At 30.3% G+C, this 8,644-nt stretch overlaps 1 non-coding gene across 1 annotated transcript; it reads right to left on the bottom strand.

The window, feature by feature from the left end:
* Nucleotides 1–856: 856 nt before the first annotated feature.
* LOC128591591 (U1 spliceosomal RNA) lies at nucleotides 857–1,021 on the bottom strand. Its single transcript, XR_008381588.1, has one exon. It is a non-coding gene; the product is annotated as a U1 spliceosomal RNA (small nuclear RNA).
* Nucleotides 1,022–8,644: the final 7,623 nt, after the last annotated feature.

Here is an 8,644-nt window from a genome sequence, read left to right as displayed (position 1 = left end):
TATTTTTTCTGAGAATTTTCAAAGAGGTGCAAAAAACTATAGGAATTGTGTATAACTTCTATTTACCGCTATGCATTCCAGAATTAGGTTAAAGTTTTTAATTTTCTGTCCTTTATACATAATTTAAAAATTTAAGCCCAGGTGAACACAATGAATACTCTGGAGAACACCTAAGAAAATGCTTTGTAAACCTAAGATATAGATTAGAAAGAGTTTATCATAATAATGGTGATGATAACATAAATAATTAAGGACGTTACAAAACTGTAGATAAACCTTATGAGAATGTTTACCATTGCATTCCTTTTCACATGCATAAAATACTGTAATTAATTGGAAAACTCATAATTTTTATGTGATAAACTATAACCTTCCTGTAATTTGCATCATGTAATTCTTGAGTTGACATCGCCTTCCTCAAAGCAATTCTATGTATAAAGATCTAACGTATAGCGTAGGGGCTATTGTTAACAATACTGCATTTGGGGTTTTTATTAACTGTGTAAATTCTATTTGATGTCACCACAAACAATGGGTATGTGAATGATAGATATGTTAATTTGTTTCATTATACTAGAAACTATTTTATTATCTGTACATATTATATAACATTATGTTGTATACCTTAAATATATACAATAAGATTTATTTAAAAAGACAATAATACAAAATTTGTTAAAAATACCTTTAATATGGCATAGAACTGTACAATACAAGGGACAAGTTCTAATCTAAAGTATGGCTTTGGTTTATAATGATGCATCAGTATTGGCTTATCAGTTTCAACAAATGTTTCATGTTAATGCAAGATGGAATAAAGAACTCTCTATTGGCTTCTCAATTTTTTTTTTTTTTTTAGGGGAAAGTGCAAACACAGTCCCCCACTACCACAAATTATGCAGTCGAGTTTCCCACATTTGGGGAAATCACAGGGGTCAGCACATCCGGAGTGCAATGGATAAGAATCACCCTGGGAAAACCACCTTCGTGATCATGGTATCTCCCCTGCCAGGTTAAGTATGGCTGCTCAATTTTATATAAACATAAAACTCCTGGAAAAAATAAATTCTATTAACTTGAAAATATTTATCAAATAGTAAATATAACAGCTTTAAAAATGAAATTCCATTCTATAAATATAGTTTATTGTCTAGTAAATTATTTTAAGGAAGCTCATAAAATGTGCTTTATGTATTCCAGAAACGTAAGAGTTGATCATAATGCGTGTGATAGTGATAACACGTTCCTATTCCATTGCTGGATTGATTTTTTTATCTTAGTATTTCCTGATAGTGAGGAGTCCTTTGACTTTATGTTTAGAAGAGCAACAGGATCATTTTTATGAAAAAATTGCAATGGAGGCCCAATTGTTCTTTCAGATGAAGGATTCTTCTTTTTGGTGAGTGACTTGGTCACTAACACTGGATAGTTTTTATCTCTTTGACATTTTATGCTGCATTATGGTGTGCCTAAATTAGTTAATTATTTCACTTTTCTTGGTATTCCAAACTGAAAGAGAAGGGAAACAAATGCATGGATTCAGGAAGAGCAAAGAGACTATTTAATTAAAACTACTCAATCCTTGGGAATCTACTTTTACCTAATACTCTCATACTACAAATACCTCAGTAAGTGTTGGCTCCAATTGACTCCAAAAAATGTAATAAAGTTATATTGTAAAATTACACAACTGAAACAGAAATAATAAATTCTTAAGTAGAAAAATACAAGCAACTGGTACAGACTTTAGAGGTTTATAGTAATATAAAATTAAATAGAACAAAACAACTCTTTTATAGGTGACAAAGTCAATGAAAAAATGAAAGAACATACTTATTTTCATTATGAATATAATAAAATTTCTTGCTGGTTATATAGAAATGAAAAAAATCTTGAAACCTACATAGTCATCATACCTGTATAAGCCTGTGTGACTGTGTGACACTTCCTAACTGAGAGTCATTTAGCTCCTTGAATAAAAGCAGCTATTAGTAAAAAAGGTTACATTCCAAATTTCCATTGATAATGCACAATTCAGCTAAAAATAAAATTTAGAATATATGATTTTGCTAATGAACATGTATCTTTTAAAACCAGATCAGTTTAATCAAAACAGAAAAATAGCAACTTTCGTTAGACTCTCTAATTTCTTCATCTAGAGAGGCTTTAGAAAACTATCCTATTGGGGAAATGCTTTATTTCCTATTGGGGAAATGCTTTATTATTTTCTGGTACCTTTGTTAATGAGTTAAATTATTTTCAAAACAAATGAATCTTAAGGTTGTCTGACAACCAGGATTTTAGCTGTGTGCCTGAGTGTATATAATTATCCTTTGGTTTCTTGGAAGTTTCATCATTCTGCTCTCGACTATGACTTCAAATTTTGTGCGTTTCACATCTAAGTAAAATCAGGTGGTAGTTCCCCTTTGGCGCCTGGCTTGTTTCACTTAGTATAACGTCCTCCAGGTCCATTAATAATAATGTGTTTATATTTTAAAATCACTCAAGATTATATTTTAAATATTCTCATCACAAAACTTGATAAGTATGTGAGACAATATGTTATTTATTCTGATTAACCATTTCATAATGTAAATACATATCAAAACATCATATTTGTGCCCCACAAATATGTATAATTATTGCCCGTCAAGTAAAATTAAATTAAATTAAAACATTTCCCGAGCCGAGCCACAAGGGGGCATGCAGCCATGGCAGCAGTCTTAGTCTTAATTCACCCTAGCCTTGCCCTCAGACTTGAAAAACCCTCCATCTTGGGATTTTGTGATATAGGCTAGGCTTACTGGAGATATGGATGGAGCTGGAACATATTCTTCTTAGTAAAGTATCTCAAAAATGGAAGAAAAAGTATCCAATGTACTCAGCCCTACTATGAAACTAATTTATGGCTTTCACATGAAAGCTATAACCCACTTATAACCTAAGAATAGGAGGAAGGGGGAGAGGGAAGGGAGGGAGGGGGGAGGGGGGCGGAGGGAGGGGGATTGGTGGGATTACACCTGCGGTGCATTTTACAAGGGTATATGTGAAACTTAGGAAATGTGGAATGTAAATGTCTTAGCACAATAACTAAGAAAATGCCAGGAAGGCTATGTTAACTAGTGTGATGAAAATGTGTCAAACGGTCTATGAAACTAGTGTATGGTGCCCCATGATCACATTAATGTACACAGCTATGATTTAATAAAAAAAAAAAAAAAAGACTTGTAAAAAAATAATAAAAAAAAGAAAAAAGAAAAAGCCTTGGATGATTCTAGCCCACAGATGTTAAATCACCTCACCCAGCCTTTGATTCCTCTAATTTCCAGATACGATGGAGAGAAAAGCCCCATCACTGCGTGGTCAAATCTCTGAAATAACAACATCAGTGACAATAACAAAATGTTTGTTTTAAAGCACTATGTTAGATAAAACCCTTGTTTTATACTTAGTGAAAGTAATTTTTTTTCTAACTCTAGATCATAAAGTACTTTAAAATAAATGGTCTCTATTTTAATTAGTTTAGTGAGACTAATGAGGCCAGCTAAATTTCATATAAAGGAACAGATGAATACCATCTCTATCCCCTCAAAAAATAAGAATAAAAATAGTACTTACATATGCCTTTGGGGGAATAAAACACAAACAAAAACCCTCAGCTCAGAAAAATTTTTATATTAGAATGTAAGTTTACATAAATCCGTGTAAGTCCTTAAACAAATCAAACTAATTTGATAATTGGGGTTTAAAACATAGTTATATATCTTTTCCTTTATTTGTTATCAGTGTATTTAGCTACTTTTTAACAAAGATTTATATTTGGCTTTTCATAAAAAGGCTAGTTAATATGACCATCCTGAACTTCTTCTATTTGTTTATAGATCAAATAAGCTAATGTAATATTATGTATTTCTTAAAATTATATCATTATGTAAAATATATTAATTTATATTAAATTGTTATTTTGGAAAAATTTTATGCTGGCAGTAATTACACTCTAATGTGCTTCAGCTTAAAAATAACTTCCAAGATCCTTAATTGACTTCAAGACTTTACCTATTGTTTTTAAGCTTAACATTTTAAAATTTAATCATGTCTTCCTACATTTAAATACTTTTCTATCCTAATTATACAATATATTATTTCTCATTCTGTGGTATGTATTAATATAAATTTACTGAAAGATTTTTAACATTTAAGAATTTAGTTAACCTCAGATTTTTATAGAAAAAATCATTTTTTAAGTTTAATAAAGTCATTTGATTTAAAAACAACATTTTAGATTTTGAAAATACACTTGATCATTCCAAAATTCTATGTGGTTAATATATAGAAAAGCAATGTTATACATTTCATCTAAATCAGATCAGAGTTTAAATAAGCTTATTTTAAAGTTTACTTTAAAAAATTAGTTCCTATACTTATCTAAAATAATGCAAATAAAATGAGAACATTATTTCATAATGACATTAAATATTGCATCTATAATTTTTTCTTATACGTCAACTATTATTTATTTGCTAAGTGTAATTAAGCTAATTGCACACCCATGCTGTAGAGATTAATTAAAATAATTTAATTTTAAATTAAATGGGCACATCTATATTTAAGAAATGTAGACTGTGATTTAACTTCTTCATATATATCTTACAATTTTTATTTTATATTATTCTTATTCTTATCTGGTATTCTTGGCAATGTACCTAGAAGTGTTTCTATTGCCTGTCAAAACAAATTTAAGAATACAGTGATTCATTTTTATTCTCTTTAACGAATTGTGTGAAGAGTCAGGTATGTATTACCAAAAACAAAGGGGTAGGACACTTTGACATTACCCCCAGGCTTTGGAAATTATATATTAGTTAATCTGTGATGATTAATTTTAGATGTTGACTAGACTAAAAAATGCCTAGAAACTTGATGAAGCATTATTTTTAGGTGTGCTTTTGAGACTGCTTCCAGAGGTGATTATCATGTGAGTCTCAGTGGACTTAGAAGGGAACATCCACCCTCAAGGTGGGCAGGCACCATCCAATCTACTGGGGGCCCAAAGAGAACAAAAACAGATAAAAGTCAAATGCTTGAGTCTATCTTCTGGAAATGGGATCCATTCTTCTCCTGTCCACAGACAACAAATTCAGGCTTCCTGGCCTTTGGACTGCAGGACATGCCAGAGGCCCCCTGCGTTGTGAGGACTTAGTTCTCAGACTGAGAGTAAATAGCAATAGCTTCCCTGATTCTGAGGCCTTCATATTGGGACTGAATCACACTACCAGCAGCCTGGGTCTCCAGCTTGCAAATGGCCTATAGTAGGACTTCTCAGTTTCCATAAAAATAAATCTCCTCTCACATACCTGCATATATGTATCTGTATGTTATTCTGTCTCTCTGGAGAATCCTGGGTAATACAACATTTATTATGCATGCATTCATTCATTTAGCAAATGCTTATTTGAACATCTGAAATATTCTGGGTACTGTTAAAAGGATTAGAGATTAAGAAGGGAACAAAAGAGAAAAAAACTCTGCACTCCTTGATTTTATATTCTATAATATTCATCTTTTGTATGAGCTACTACAAAAGACAGCCCTACTTGGGCTGGGTAAAAGTCATTACAACCATGGAAAATTAATATAATTTAGAACTATTGCAAATTAAGATCATGTCAAATAACCTGCAATCTTATTTGAAGGTCTAATCTTAAATACATTGTATAAGAACATGCATCTTTCCCTTAAATATTTTCATAAAGTCAACAGTAATTTTTTTTCGAATGCCAAGGCAGCCAATTATTTAGTCTTTATTAAAAAGGTATATAGTAGTTTACAAATTTGCTTCATTATTCTGTTACCTTTTCAAATTCTTTCAGTTAATTGTTGTTTAAAACCTCACACTTTAATGATTACTCTGATGGCACAATACATTGGGAGGATTGCTTCATTTTTACATGATACCAAAAAAGATATTCACAAAGAACTGGATATTATATTAAATACAGAATAGCTTTGTTCTTAATGAACTGGGAAAGTGATAGCTTCTAAAAATAAACCAGTATAAATTTATTGCTTGGGAATCATTTATGCGAACGAAAATAAAAACAAAAACACAATTTACCGTTGGCATCAGCATACCAGATTTTAATCTTATAACAATGAGTAATAGTTGCATGATTATGGTGCAATCACTTAGTCTACAAAATTTCACTTTACTTATCAGAAAAAAAGTGGAAAATAGCACCTACTTCAAAATGCCATTGTAAGAATCAGACAGAATAATGTAGATTGAACATGTGGACCAGTGCTCGAAGATCAATAGATGCTTTAGAATGATATAAACTATATAACAAAGTTTTATTTTATAATTATGATACAGCAGGTCATTGTGTTTAACAATTAAAATTTCATTGACTGGCAAGCAGGCCAACTTCTTGCCTGGAGAAAGATCAAGGAGAAACATGATATTTTTAATAAAATATCTGTTTTTGTGAGAAAGAAGAGCATCACAATTAATTCAGCCTCAAAAAGTACAATTTTATTATCCTAATAATATAGTTCCTTTTTATTTGAAAGTGTTGATAATTTTGAATATCAATGACCCTCTGCAATTAGAAATGGAAAAGATGCCATTACACAAAATCATCTAATAAAAATCAGAATGCATTTTTCAGCTACTTTATTTATGTGATTCTGGAATTTATCATTTTGTGAAAAGTTGATTGATGAAATGACAGCTTTTTCTGTCCCCTCTGCCTATGTCAAAACTAATTTATAAATACTCAGGCATATGAGTCCACTTCATCAAGCTAATGTCTCATTTACTCTTGTATGTGATTTTGTGCTTCAGTTTGGACATTCCTTTTATAATGTTCTTATAGAATATCAAGATTGAATTGTCATTTGACATAGTTTTTCAATGAATTTTTGATATAAATTATTGTTTAACAAATATATACATCTTAGGAATTTGTTAGGTGAACATGATCTGGGTTACTTTATCAGTCCTATTTTCAAGCTGAAAATTAACTGTAAAAGTTTGGTAATTTGAGTGGTGCCTGTGGCTCAAAGGAGTAGGGTGCTAGCCCCATATGCTGGAGGAAAAATAAAAAAAGAAAAAAAAGAAAAGAAAAAAAGTTTGGTAATTTTACAGCGTACCTTCAAGATATTTAAAAATAGAACGGAGGTCTCCACATTTTCTTGATAAATTTAGCTTCCACAATACTTCCACATTTGACCAAGTTTTCATTCCTTGTATAGAACACAAGAATCAATACACTTAATAAAACTTTATTATAATGCAATGTTTTTTGATTAAATCATTAAAGTTCATTTGCATACGTTATCAGGAGTTTAAGTGTGATTGAAGTTATGTGGCCACTTCAGCAGTCTGGATGAATGTAACAATCAAAGTTTATTTTCATGGAGAGTGAGAGAACCTCTGAGAGAAGGGTGACATTAAGTCTACCACTAGGTTTTCAGTTATTTGTGAAACAGTCTCTGTCAAAGATAGACACTTCCATGTGAAAACTAATCTTACTTGAGATAAGAAATAGGCATGAGTGAACTAAGGTGAAAAAGTGAATGAATGAAATTACTGTATGATTTAATTAATTAAAAAGTTAAAAGTAGGCCCCAACATCTTGAGTAGGACTGGTAAATCCACATTCGCACAACAGGAGAATTCCAGTATTCACATCTCACTGGAAAAATAAGAAAATAAAAAATATTAACTACATTACTATCTATGTGTATTTGTTTTCAGAGAGTATCTCAGCTTTTTTAAGACTTTGAAGATATAAAATTATGGAATCTGAAAGTATAAATTTTACTCCTTTTAGAAATTTTGTCTTCATTTTTTTCTGAATATTTTAAACAAGTACTTCAAAAGAAATATTGAGCAATAATGGCAAAAGTGGATTGGTGATACCAAGTATTCCTACCAATGAATGTTGCGCCTCTCTCCATTTAATTAAGCCTTCTTTCAAAAAATGCTTCATATTTTTTTCACAATGATACAATTATACATCCATGTTTATGGCTTGTCTGCAAGTGTCTCCAAGTATTTAATAGTAAATACTTAATACTATTATAAATAGTAAATAGTAAATAATTAGTAAATACTTAATGTATTTACTATTAAAATATAATTTTTATTTAATTTAAAATATTTTTTGCTGGTTTGTAGAAATCAGTAAGGATGATGCTGTTATTAAGAGCTTATTTTCTAATTTATTCATTTTCTCTACATAATAAGCCTCCTTAAGAAGGAAATATGTGTAGAAATTATTGATGCCCTTTTAAAATTTATATTCTCTCCTTTCTGGTCATACAGCTAAATTTTATTTCAATGTCAACATTAAAATGAAGAATGTGAACAGAATGTGTTTGTACCACTTCCAAGCTTCCATAGGTAGTTTTGTTAACTTTGATTCATGAGTCTAAATTAGTCTGATCATGGTACATTTTTTAATGCATATACATATTTTATTTTAATTAACATCCATATTTTAAGTTTTAAATTAGTATTTAAAAATATGACTATTTTTCTCTATTTATGCAGGTTTATATGAAAAAAATAATTTTGTAAAAACACTTGGAAAAATGTATTTTCTTCTCTTATCTGAAATATTTAAATATCTGTAATCCT

Source organism: Nycticebus coucang, chromosome 1 (assembly GCF_027406575.1).
Source record: "Nycticebus coucang isolate mNycCou1 chromosome 1, mNycCou1.pri, whole genome shotgun sequence".
In the NCBI taxonomy this organism is placed as follows: Eukaryota; Metazoa; Chordata; class Mammalia; order Primates; family Lorisidae; genus Nycticebus; species Nycticebus coucang.
The sequence above is the reverse complement of the archived record's forward strand: the minus strand, read 5'-3'. Positions and strand labels throughout refer to the sequence as shown.